The following is a 13,749-nucleotide window of genomic DNA, read 5'->3' on the forward strand; positions in this document are numbered from 1 at the left end:
CTCAAGGACCATCCAAGGGTCCTTCAGGAAGGACCCAAAGTTGGTCCCAAGATAGCCCAACCAACGGATGGAAATCGACACCCAGTAGGTCAGTCGACACCCCGTTGGTGGTGCCTCATAAGTTGAAACTTAGGCATATGGTAGATAATACCAAGAAATAGCCTCAATCCCCAAACACGGACAAACAAGATGATCCGTTGGTCAAGGGACGGGCCATCGTTTGGCAACCGTTGGTGGGCTGCCTTCCTGCGCAGTTCACTGTTAAGTTGAGGGATGAACTTGTAAATTAATCCCACGTCTGAATAAGAGTATTGGCGTTTCATTAAGGGTCTTTTGGGTGTTTTAAATGTGTTTATAAGCCTAAAACACTTAGAAGATTTCATTCTACAAAATCAAAAATCCAAATTCCCTTAGAAATATCCTAGAACTCCAAAACTTAAGGAAGGGCTTGGATTGGAGAATAGAGTGGAGATTCTTAATCAAATTGAACAATTAGATTAATTGAGGTAACATTTTTTATTCTTGAAACTCAATTCATCAAGGAGCCCAACTTTCAAAGATGTTTTCTAAAGTTTTCAAAGTTGAATTGTCCAATTTCATGATCTATGGATGGGCTCTTGCATTAATGGTTTTGAAGCATTTATTAGTGATTTAATTGTTATTAATTTGATGATTGTAACTCAATTAACCTATGAACCATGAAATTGATGAACCCTAGCTTTTTACTAAGTTATATGGGTTACTTGATATTGACTTAATGTTTATGAATTCTAGTGTAGTTTTCTATGGGCTCTCTAATGATGTAAGAATTGTGTTCAATTGATATCTAGGTTGTATTATATTGGTGAATATCTATTGCATTTGCCTAGTTTCATTGGGTATTGTTATAATTGTAATTGATAAAAAAATGAGTGGGGGAAATTGAAAAGTCTTCCTGCGATGAACTCAGTTTTAGACAAAATTTAGGGATTATTTGGTCTAAACAATTTATAATTCGTGGTCTAGGGTAGTTAATATACTTTGAGTTGCTGAAATTTTGATAAAACAAAGATTTTAGGATGAAAAGATACCATTTCAGAATCTGGAGTTCCTCCCAGATAAACGCTGTTGTAGCAGCCTCCATCTCACTGTCGGAGCCTGCATCATCTCGGTGTAGCGGGAGGGCCCAGACTAGTAGTTGACTCCCTTTTTCCAAAATTATTGTCTTATCATTTTTATCTTCTTTACCTAGTCTATTGTGTTCTAACTTGTCTTATTTCCTACAAGTTATCCCTAAATGGTTTGTCAAAATGATGATAACGCCCCCTTCATCTGGTTTTTCGGTGCCACTAGTCGGTGAGGCACCATGACTATCACACTACTAGTTTTTGATTCGAGAGGGCGATATCATTCATAAGGTGGAAGAGAAGGATTTTTCTTTCTATGCCTAGTTGGTAGAGTTTGGGTGGCTTCGGGTGACTGAGGCTCCCCTAGATGCCCGTTTTACCATGGTGAGGGAGTTCCACAGTACGCTCTGATGTTCCTTACATGTTATTCCCAAATTGGGGAGTTGAAATTCTCTTGCATGCCCCTACTATCAATGAGGTGCTGGAGGTGGAAGAGGTCCTTAACCTGGCGTTTGAGGAGAATCTTAGGGATATGGACATTGAGTGGTTGGGAGAAACTATTGTGGATCCCGCAAGACAGGATCAAGTTCACTAAGCTATAACAGAGGGACTCACTAGTGTTGGCTAGTTAACAAATGCTAAGACGTGGCTACACTTTGTATCTAGAAGTATTCACCCGTCGAGTAACCACACGGACATCAATTATCCTCGGTCTCTGGTGGTGGTGTGTTCTATACAGGGGATTCAACTTAATGTGTGGGCACAAATTATCTCGGAGTTGAAGATGTTAAATTGAGGCAACAACAAAGCCTTCTCCCTTCCTGGTCTTATTACTCCCTTATGCAAGCGAGAAGAGATTCATTTGTTTGATGTTGATGAAGTATTGTCTAAGGATCCTATATTCAACCTCTGTTAGTTTGATCAAGTTCTGTGTCTAAGTGCAAGTGGAGGAAGACGAGTAGGGTTAGCAGTAGGAGAGCGACTGCAAAATCGGACGACGAGGACCCCCTCTCGAGTGAACAGGTCGAAATAGAACTAGAGATTGTACAAAAGAATATGGTGAGTGTGTATTTTGACTTCACTGCGGTTACCACTAGCACAACCTTTGAGGTGGAGTTGCTTCGCCAGCTGCACCAAGAGAACAAAAAGGGATTGGAGAGGGATTCTTTGATGGATCATATGTGGAAGACTGTTAAGGACATCTTCACTTGTGTGGCCCTAAGCAAGGAGATTCTCCAGCTAGAACCAAGGGACTTCTCACAATTAGAAAGTTGGCTATGTTTAATGTTAGTCTATTTTTAATGTTAGTCTATTTTTAATTAGCTAACCTTTTTTGTATACACACGCCATTGTAATGCTTATTGATTTATTTAGTAAAATGCAATACTCAAACTTCAATTCTTCCTTCTAGAAGTTTCTTCTACTTCTTCTCCTCTCTGAGTTCGAGCTCCCTTATTGGAGAACTCGAGCTAATTCCAGCATTATTCTTTCTAATTTTTTCATGGTATCAGTGCCTAGGGCTGCGAAATTTTATTCTGCATTTGATTTTGGAATGTGAGTATTGTATCGATCTCAATTTTTTTAGTAATAACAAAATTGAGATATCGTGGATTTTTCTCCTTTTTTTCATTTGGATTTGATTTAGTTCATTTTGAGATACTGTTGCCTTGTTTTAAACATTTTGGATCTCCATTAAGTTTGTGCGATCAAACATTATCACATTTTCCTTCTTCTTCAATCGATTTCATCTGTATTGAAAATTGTTCAAATATGACTAATGTTCAACCTGATAACAACATAACCACTGTCAAGATGGATACTACTAGAACATTTTACCTATATCCATAAGAGAATGCAGGTTCAACATTGTTACCAGCTATTCTTTTTACTGAAATAGGTACAAATCCTCGAGACGAGCAATTCTTAGAGCCGTGTAAGTGAATGGATGTGTAGACAAGCAATTCTTAGAGCCGTGTAATTAAAAAGCATAACTGGTTTTATTAATAGAAGATTGTGAAGCCAGACTCATCTAATCAAAGATTTACACATTGGGAGAAATGTGATGAGATGGTGACCTCTTGGATTCTAAATTCTATTTAAGAGTTTTGAGATTAATTTTATTAAGAGATGGATTCCAACATGTGAGAAATGCTTGGGAACTTTGGAAGGATTTAGAGGATCGATATGATCAGACTAGTAGTTACAAACTGTACCAACTTCAAAGGAAATAACCAAGGAACTCTATCTATTGTTGGATACTGAACAAAAATGAAGCGATGAACGCAATCGACACTACTTCTCAATGTATTTGTGTATGTACATGTGGTAGAATAACGAGATGAACAAGGTTTAACAAGATAAGAAGCTCATAAATTTCCAAATGGTATTGAATGAGATGTATACTATGAGGGGAAATATACCGATGATTATAATTTTTCCTAGTATGGACAAAAATTTTCTATCCTATCCTAGCTTGCTTTGGAGTCCACATCACTGAGTGCATCTGCATCACGCCACACCAGTAGACATTTTAAGACAAACTACATTTAATACTGAGGAATTCCAAATAACTCCGAAATTCCAATAACAATTGCTTTCAAGGTAGTTCTAGTACTGGTAATGCCTATGCACACTTGTTTTTGTGACTATTGAAAAAGATCTGGACACACCAAAAACGGATGTTATAAACTTTATGTCTATACATCCAACTCCATATTTATCAAAGGACAGGGTTCCACATCTGCAAAAGAAATGCTTACACATCTTAAGAAGGAAACAATCATGGTACGAAGGAAAATCTTGAGTTGGGGAGACAAATGCCACTGAATCTATCTAAACGTCTGCATGAGGAGCTTCTCAACTTCTTTGGGAAACTTCAGGGTGGAAATAAAGACAATGAAATTAAGTGGAGCTATGAACTTGACATGTATACTTGCTTGTTATTTTTCAATGACTGAGATAGGTAATTGGTCATGTATTGACTGCTGGATCTTAGATCATAGAATCAAGAGTATCACACCATATGACATATGATGAAACTGTCCGAAAACCGCTACCATATATATCCTTTTCTAATCACCTTGCCAAAGTACATGAAATTGAGATGTCTGTTTGAATCCATTCTTAACTTCACATAAAGGTTTACTTATAACTAGTTTCCAATTCAATTTAATATATGTCCATTTTTTAGCATTACAGCTCAAAGGAATAATCAATAGTTGGTAAAGGCATTGTAACATAAAACAAAACCTTCTTGTTAAGAGGAAGCAAAATCTTGCATGGAAAATGACAATGACACAAGGGTTCGAAGCAGTGTATGCAAATGATACATGGGATCTGGTTCCTTTACCAACAAATAAAATTGTTATTGGACGCAAATAGGTGTAGAAAATCAAACACAAGGCCGATGGAAGTGTGGAAAGGTTCAAAGCTAGGTTGGTAGGCGAAAGATTTACACAACAAGCTGGAGTTGGTTACACTTCTAACACTGTCAATTTCCGATAGAGTACAGTAACCCACAATCACTTTGAAGAGTGAAAAATCTCTTCATAAAGTATTCTAGTTGTACACTCATAGTACCATAGGTATGGGGTGAGTTTAAAACAGTCTGTTTTCCACTAAAGATAGTGTAATACGTAAGAGGAAAGACCGCTAAGCAACTATGCTGCAATGGCACCTCTAACTAAAAGACTAAAAAAGTTTCCAACTGATCATTTCATACTCTTCCAATTTAACAAAAATATTATACTATAGTTTCAATAACGGCTAGCTTTCAATGGATAAGACTAACTCATATTAATGATGTGTTTAGTGGTTGTAGATGCCGTATTTTGAAATAGAGAAATATACAACAACATTCACTTCAATTCTCACTATCCCTTCCCTTATTATATTTTCCAACAAAAAAACAATTTAATTTTAGTAAGAAATCCCCCAAGGTTCTTGGAACTTACTCTATTAACAGTTAAAACAATGCAAAGTAGAGTGACACTTCCGGAGGGCCTCAAGCGAGAATTAATTTACGTGTTTTACTTTTATTTTAGCCCATTTAAAATGGATGTCACTTTCTATATTGAGTGAATTTTTGGTTCCAGTATCTCGTCATAATGGGAAATTGAGAAGTCTAGTTTTATTACTTTAATATCACTTTGAATTAAAGTGTGATCGTTTGCTTATCCATGTTGGTAAGATAATTGTTTTTGTCTTTTCATAATTGGCGTTTCTTGTATTTAAACAAAGAATCATTTGCATTAAGGTATTTTTAGATTTAATTTTGTAGGATATATAACTATTTTCCTCGTAATAAATGAAGCAAATGTGCATGAAAGCGTACGCCAAGATGAATGTAGGATGTTTGAACAAATTTTACATCAGCCCACAACATCTGATGCACTTATGGTGTGTGTGGTAGGAAGGAAAACATTTTCCGAAAAATATTTTTCAATTTCTCATGTTTCGTTGGGTTAAATGTTTTGGAAAATGACTTCCCTCAAAAATTAAAGAAAAATTTTCCAAAAATTATCTTCCAACTTCAAATTAATGTTTTTTGTCAAAAAAATAAATTTATTTTATCCCTACCCACAAACCCCCCACCCTCCACCCCCAACAAAAAGAAAAAACCAAAAAAATAAATTAAAACTTGTTTTTAAAAAATACTTTTAACTTCAATCTTTTATATTTTTTACCCCATTGTCACCCCTGCCACCCCCACCCCCCAAAAAATTTAAAATTGTTTTTAAATATATTTTCAATTTCAACTTTTCAAATTTTAAAGTTTGTTTTGTAAAAAATATTTTCTACTTCAAATTTTTATTTTTTCAACCCTACCCTCGACCCACCTCCCAAAAAGAATTTAAGTTTGTTTCTAAAAAATATTTTCAACTTCAAATTATTTTGATACACCTACTCCGACCCCCCCCCCCCCCCCTCCACCACCACCACCACCAAAAAAAATATTTTTTTTTAAAAAAATAAAAAAAATCAACTTCAATTTTGTTTTGTTCCTACCCTCAACCGGCCCACACTTCCAACCCCCCCAAAAAGATTAAGTGTTTTTTAAAAAAATATCTTCAACTTCATTTTTTTATTTTTTTACCCCCTACCAGCCCCCACCACTTCACCAACCAAAAAAAATTATGTTTGTTTTTAAAAGATATTCAAATTTTTTCACCCTCACCCTCAAGCCATTCCCCCTCCACCCCCCTCCCAAAAAAAATTAAGTTTGATTTTAAATAATATTTCAATTTCAATAATTATTTTCAACTCTCTAGTAAAAATAATGAAATTTTTTCAAAAAAATTTCATTCATGATCATCTACTGAAAAGTAATCCAGAAAATATTTTCTACTCACCAATCAAACATGAGAAAATAAGTCAAAAACTACTTGTTTTCCAAGAAAAAGTTTCTAACTATAATCATTTCCCATGGAAATAATTTGCTGGAAAATTGTTTTAATTTTCCTATGAATGGTTGGCTTGAAATGTTTGGAAAATATTTTTCAAATAAATTATTTTCTTCAAATTTAAGGAAAATGACTTCCCTTTCAAAGTTAAGGAAAATATTTTTCAAAGTTATACTTCATCCTTTAATATTTTCTCTTACTCTATCCATACCTCGTACCCTACCCTCCCTATTAAAAAATAAAATGAAATTTTCAAATATTTTTATTCCTTGCCTTTAGTAGCTCCCCCCAAAATAATTGCTATTGAAAAAATTCAAATTTAATTTTTAAAAGTCTTTTGTGCCACTCCACGACTCCCGTCAACCCCACTCCCTCGCCATCTCCGTCAATTTTTTTGTTGTAAAAATTAATCTTGAGAAGTATTTAAAAAAATTTTAAATATCAATTTTATGCCACCTCCACCCACGCCACCCCCAACTAGGCCACCCGTCATTTTTTAAAACAAATTCAAAATATTTCAAATTAGTTTTTTTTTTCATTTTTACAACGCTTCTAACGCCCCCCGCCCCAAACCCCACCCACACCATTCTTGTCAAAAATAAATTTTCAGAAAAAACATATTTGGGAGATAATTCAATTTTAAAATATTTTATTTTATTATGTCCCCTGTCCCCTCACTCATGCCATTTTCGTAAAAAAATAGTCTTGGAAAATATTTCAAATTTTTTATTTTTTTATTAACCCCCCTCCCCATTGCACGTCAAAATTGTTTTGAATTTTTTTTGCCTGGAATTAGGTTCAGATTTTGGTATAGATATTGGGGTCGGGTCGTAGATCAACCAATGGGGGTTGATTATTGGATTATAATATTTTTTTCTAAAGATTTTTTTTTGGTCTCAAGCCAAAAAATTTTTTGTGAAAACTATTTTTCATTCACCAACCAAACATGGAAAGTAGTTTCTACTCTCCAAACTAATAATTGAAAATCAGTTAAAAATGGACTTGTTTTTCAAGAAATCATTTTCCATGGAAATCATTTTCCTTCCTGCCAAACACACCCAAAAAGTTTCTTTATTCTGTTTAAGCTAGTATATTTGCACACAACCACTGCTATATATATTGTAAATGTTGTATTTTACTCCTTTTAATAACCTTTTTTTACCATAATGGGTGAGTTAATTGAAAAAGAGATTGGGTGAGAGAACTTTTAGGTTAGGGAGTTGAAAATGTCAAGCTAGGCTAGGCTTAGACTAAATCTGAGCATGGTGAAGTATAGGGCAGTCCGAGAAACAATTTGGTAAACAATGTCTAAGCTTGAGCTTGTTTTCCTTTTAGCTAAGATGCTAAGGAGTCCGTAGGACTTTTTGGAAGTGAATTCGGGTGAGCAGAACTTCTGATATTGAATTTGAGATGAAGGGGTTGGTTTGAATGTCAAAGGTTTAAAGGTATATTATGAAATTAACAAATATGTGAGAATTCCCAAGTTTCTATAAAAATATAGGAACTTCTCTTAAAATGTTCATTCTTTCTCAAGGACATTTTGGCAAGTGCAGAGGCGATTTTGGTGAATTTTCATTTGTTTTCCTTCACTATTATTCATAAAGGTAAGTACGTCGTTCCCCTAATATAGTACTTCTTGGGGAAATATATGAAATTTCACAATAATGTTATTATTATTATTATTATTAATAATAATAATAATAATATAAATAACTTTATTATTTATCAAAAATTGGTCCTCAAAATATGATGAAAATTACTAAGAAGATATATGAATATTAGCATAGAAAATAGGTAAATACTTGAGTCGTGGTGGGGACTGTCCCAAGAAACTATTTCAATGGTGTTAAATGTTTCCCCAGGATTAAACAATCACTTCCCTATCTTAAATAAAAAGAGATAGAAAGAATCAACAAATTAATTATCATCATCAAGTTATTAATGGGATTTAAAATAACAAAGTCAAAATTAATTAATTTTAAGTTAACATGAAGAAACAAGGAAGAAAACGTCAGATGCAGTAAGCACAAAATGTTTTGTTGCTGCAATTCATTTCATAATAGATATGCCTATTTATAGGCCAATGAGTAACTTGATCACAAGACAAGTGTCCGAGATACTTGTACATTTCATTTCATGCAAAATGTTATCATCATACAAGTGTTATGAAGTGGACATGTGGAAAAGAAGGTGTAAAATATAGGTAATGTTATACTGCCAATTTGCCAATTTTCCAAATAATTTAATTATTGGCTCAGTAAATACACTTAATAAAATAACCTTTTAAAATAAAACATTTTTCTTACATTACTTCAATTGAAATACCTTAGAATCGATAGTTATGACCTTAGAGGAGGCTTTGGCTTAACCTAAGATGGAAAATTTAAGTGTCACAAGGATTGTTGGTTATAGAAATCTTGAGTTCAGTTAAAAATATATATTGATAATTTTATTACCATAATTAACTAGTGTAACTATAAATTTTTGATAGTTCCAAGTGAATTATAAATGGGAAAGCCCCGAGTTGGGTGGAACTATCATGAGATTGGCCTGGGATGTGGTATTAATATATATTTAAGGGATATTTAGGTTATTTGGGGTAGATTTTATGTTTGTGTTATTGTTTGTAGACCTAGGTCCAAGTTAAAGCTCCACAAAAGGGTAAGACTCAAGTTCAATAGACCATTCAGGCTTAATTTGAGGTAGGTAATGATTGAATTATTTGTCAAAATACGTCATGCATGCATCTTAACTTCTTCGTTACATATTAGTGTTTCAGGGTATAAGGGAACGAACGTTAAGGATATCTATTATCAATCTTATGCAATGAGCTGTCTTAAATACTTGTTGGTTTTAGTAGTGTCAGCTATTTTTCATTGTGCTTTTTGTGATGTTTGTAACTTTCAGGTTGCTCGGGTAACAAGGCTGGTATGGAATATATATCGGTTGGTTCAGGTAACAAGGCTGATGTTTCAAGGTATAAGGGAAAGAATGAATTTATCAACTCTCTCTAATTTATGAAGTGACATTTTCTTTGCAAATTAAGGGCTAGGTTTCTTTCCTCACACCTTTTTATCACACTACCCAATAGGGTAAGTATTCTTTGAAAAGACATCAGTGCAACCTATTCATGTCTTTTGGTGGGTGGGAGTGCAATGATCAACGTCTCTCGTAATATTAGTACTAGTATAGTCTTTGATTTTGGATTTCTTATCATCACTTCTAGTTTATTGATTCTAGATGACTCCGCCTTGTTATTGTTATGGCTCCTTTCATATATGCTCCACATTACTTTGCTATTAGTTGACATTTTTTTAATAATTAGTTTTATTTTCTTGAGCCAAGAGTATTTCGGAAACAACCAACCTACCTCGATAGTGATGAGGTTTGGATACACACTATCCTCTATATTGTACTTTGTGGGTCATTGCATTCATTGCTCATGTGGTTGGCTTTTAAACCTAATAAATTATGTGTTTCCAAAGAATTGTTCAGATATATAATATACATCTGCACATGATTATTATAATTCAAAGATTTTTTATGCGGTTACTAATAATTTAGTTATTGTTATACATGACTTACTTACTTTGAACCACTAGTTTTTACATTAAATAGTAAATTTCTATATTGCAAATTTAGTAATTGAATTTGAATAAAGTTGTGGCCAACAAAGGAATAAGTTGAATCTGGTAAAGTATTCTCAAGGGCTAAAGTAATTGAGTAAAATATATTTTATATCATACAAAAGAGGAACTGACTTCTTTATATGCTCTCGATAAATGAAATAAGATATTCAATTCCATTACATACTTGGTTCGGCTTTAAGAATCTGACCCTATCTCTTGAAGCTTTAAACTTGCTAATAATAAAGTTAACATATATAAGATAAACACATATTACAGAGATTTTGTCATCTCACAGAACAAGCCTTGGTATAAAATGTGTATGTACTAACCTAGTTGGAGATGAAATAATATTACAAAATCAATGAGCGTACGGAAATTTTCTTTGATCCATCACTAACATTGTTTACTAGTTCATTTTCATTGATTTACCAATCCAGATAATACAAAACATTATTAAAGACTAAATATGAAAAACCAAATATTGACTTAATAACTTAAAAACTCAGTAAACTTTTATGTTTCAGTCTCAAACCTCATATAAGTCGATGATTGAAGACTAAAAACAAGTGACTTAATAATAAACACAAGAATTGACTATTTTAGAAGACGCGGTAAAATCCTCTCCAAGCAAGTATCAATTTAAAGAACTCAAACCACCAGCTTCATTATAACTATGAGTTCAATGATTTTCCTTTTCTTCTGGCGTAGGGATAATATTTAAATCAAATTTGAAATGCTTCGGAAAAATAGCACCTTTTGTTTCTTTTATATATTTCTCCACCCGCAACTTTAGTTGCAACTTCCGCTCATCCATGTGCTTATCTAGAGGTATTACTCAGCCCAGAGTGCATAATCTTATACATTAGTATTACTCTTTTTTTTTATTCTCATTTATTGCTTGTAATTGAGTATGGAGATCTTTCAATGCTTCAGAGCCATTTGATTTGCCTTCAGCGTAATCACATTGGTGATTCTCTAGTTTCACTTAAAAAAAGTTATCAATTATTTCTTCTATACTTGTGGAACGTGGATTTCCACTATGTTGAAAAAGTATAATACCAACATCTGCTCCAAACCTATTTGCAAGCTTATTTGTTTGCTGGCACAAATATTTTTTTCTTTTTGAAAAGCTAACACTGTGTGCTTTCTCAGACTCGATCAATTTCATTTCGATCTTTTGCTTACATTTTTTGGTCTCATTTTCCATTGCAAAAGAAAACAATATAAAGAAGACAATAACATGTTTTTTAAAATAAGTGTAGATGGGTGGGTAATTTTGTCACAAGTATTCTAATGTTATTTGATGTTTTTATATTATGAGTCTATTATTTTAACATGTATTGTCATGTTTATTTATTACTTTTATTTTATGACTCTATTTATCAATGGGTATCATATGGTTACTCTTATTTTGTGTTTTTATATTATGTGAATATATTACATGATTATCATGATTCCCAACCAAAAAATGTCTTCTTATTAATTCAATCGCAATTGAAAAGTAATATTTAGTTGAATCTAAGATAAAATAAAAATATTATTGATTTTTCTTTTATTTTTTCATATTATGTTTTTTGTACGTGTATTATCATATTGGTTATTGTTTTCATATTATAAGTATATTTGTGAAATAATATGTCATGATTATTTAATATTTGTCATATAATGTGAACCTACTACGTGATTACCATTACTGCAACTGCCAAGTAATAATGTTGAATCAAATAAAAATGTAGGATTTATAGAAAGATATCGACGAATTGTGTACCTTATGTTTTGCATTGGAAAATCGATGAAATCCTTTTTCTTTCAAGAATTCTCCAACCTAAGTTGAATCTCAAGGAAACAGTTAAAGGATTTACAAACTAAATATCTTTTGGATAGTGTCTTCTTCTTAGAAAAAAGTTGTGTTTGGAGTCTTCACTTTTTCTCTATTTCTTCTTCTTCTTCTTCTTCTTCTTCTTCTTCTTCTTCTTCTGTTTTTTTAGCGTAGAATTTCTTTATTCAAAAATATAGGTTTGTGTACATTGGAGCACTTACATTGTAATTGTTCCCACCCTTAATTTTTAAATTAAGACTTATCACCTTTTTACAGATAAATTTTTGATTGGGTCAGGTCGATCCACATGGGCGATCCATTACCCAAAAAATTACATCTCTCACTTTGCACATGGTGGACAAGACCCAAACCAACACATCATCAACTAGACACACAATATATACGATAAATAGTTCATGCGACTTGTGAGAATCAAGAGCTTACCCTTAATGTTTTCCAAGCCCCACATAGGAATCCAATCAGACGTGGAAGAATATAACTACTTATATTAGATACTATTACTCTCACTACTTCAGTAGTTACTTATTTGATCTCTCATCCTCTCAAGGATATTAACTCGAGTTCATATTTGACTTTATACACACAATCACACTCAATACCAATATGGTTAGTGCAATAGCCGACTTGTGTATATAGGTTTATTATTCATTTATTTGTCTTTCTTTTCTCCTCGAATCTATCTTCTCCAATTATCTACTTTCCTAAACATGCACTGCATCGACGTATCATTAATGACTATTAGTAACATGCTAAAGTAACAACATCGATTGAAACTTCAAAAAATAACAAAAGGTCAAAGGGTATTTCATTGAAAAGTCAATTTAACTTTTCTAGGTCTCACACAATGAAGAACCAAAGAATATTCATTAATTGACCCATTGATCGCTTGATACACGTGGTATGAAACACATATTTCGATGTTTTCAACTTATACTGGTGAATGTGTCTTATTCTTTCGACTATCCAACATCGTATAGACCTTGATCTGAACACCTCAATATGTTTAACCCTAGTTTCTCTGTTTTTTTAGTAATCATTAAACTTATCTTCTTAGAGAAAAAATTATCTGACTCATAAAACAAGTCACAATATGGTGGTGAAACTTATCTCTTTACATTCCTAGACGCAAGAGGTGATTAACCGTGTGAGAGAGCCAATCCTGCGACTTGTTCAACATACTTTATTATTATAAAATATCACATGCATACTACATTTGAACATAAATTCAATAATTCTATATAGAAGAAAATATTATAACAATCAACTAATTTTACGATAGTGACATATAATCACACTCTACTTAAACCTAGAGCCTTAACATGTTTTTTTAAAACAAGTCTCTAGACATGGCCTTCTTAAAATGATAAACTATCATTTCACGTGTAGAAATGTATTGCGATGTTATTTCTCCACTTGCCACAACGTCTCTCAGAAAGTTATACTTAATGTCGATGTGTTTGGACTTGTTATGATACTTAGGATCCTTTGTGTATGCGATAGCCGCTTGACTATCACAATATAAATTCATGGGACCCTTATAATTCCTTGCAATACTCAATTTCTCAAAGAACCTCTGTAACCAAACAACTTCTTGTAGTGCAGATGCACAAGCCACAAATTCAGATTTCATAGTTGAAAGAATTTGAAAAGTTTGCTTGGTACTTTTTCATGAAATAGCACCACCATTTAGTAATAAAGCATAACTGGTTGTTTATTCTCTATCATTTCGATCACCAACCCAATCAATATCTGTATAACATTTTATGGATAAA

Source organism: Solanum lycopersicum, chromosome 12 (assembly GCF_036512215.1).
Source record: "Solanum lycopersicum chromosome 12, SLM_r2.1".
Classification (NCBI taxonomy): Eukaryota; Viridiplantae; Streptophyta; class Magnoliopsida; order Solanales; family Solanaceae; genus Solanum; species Solanum lycopersicum.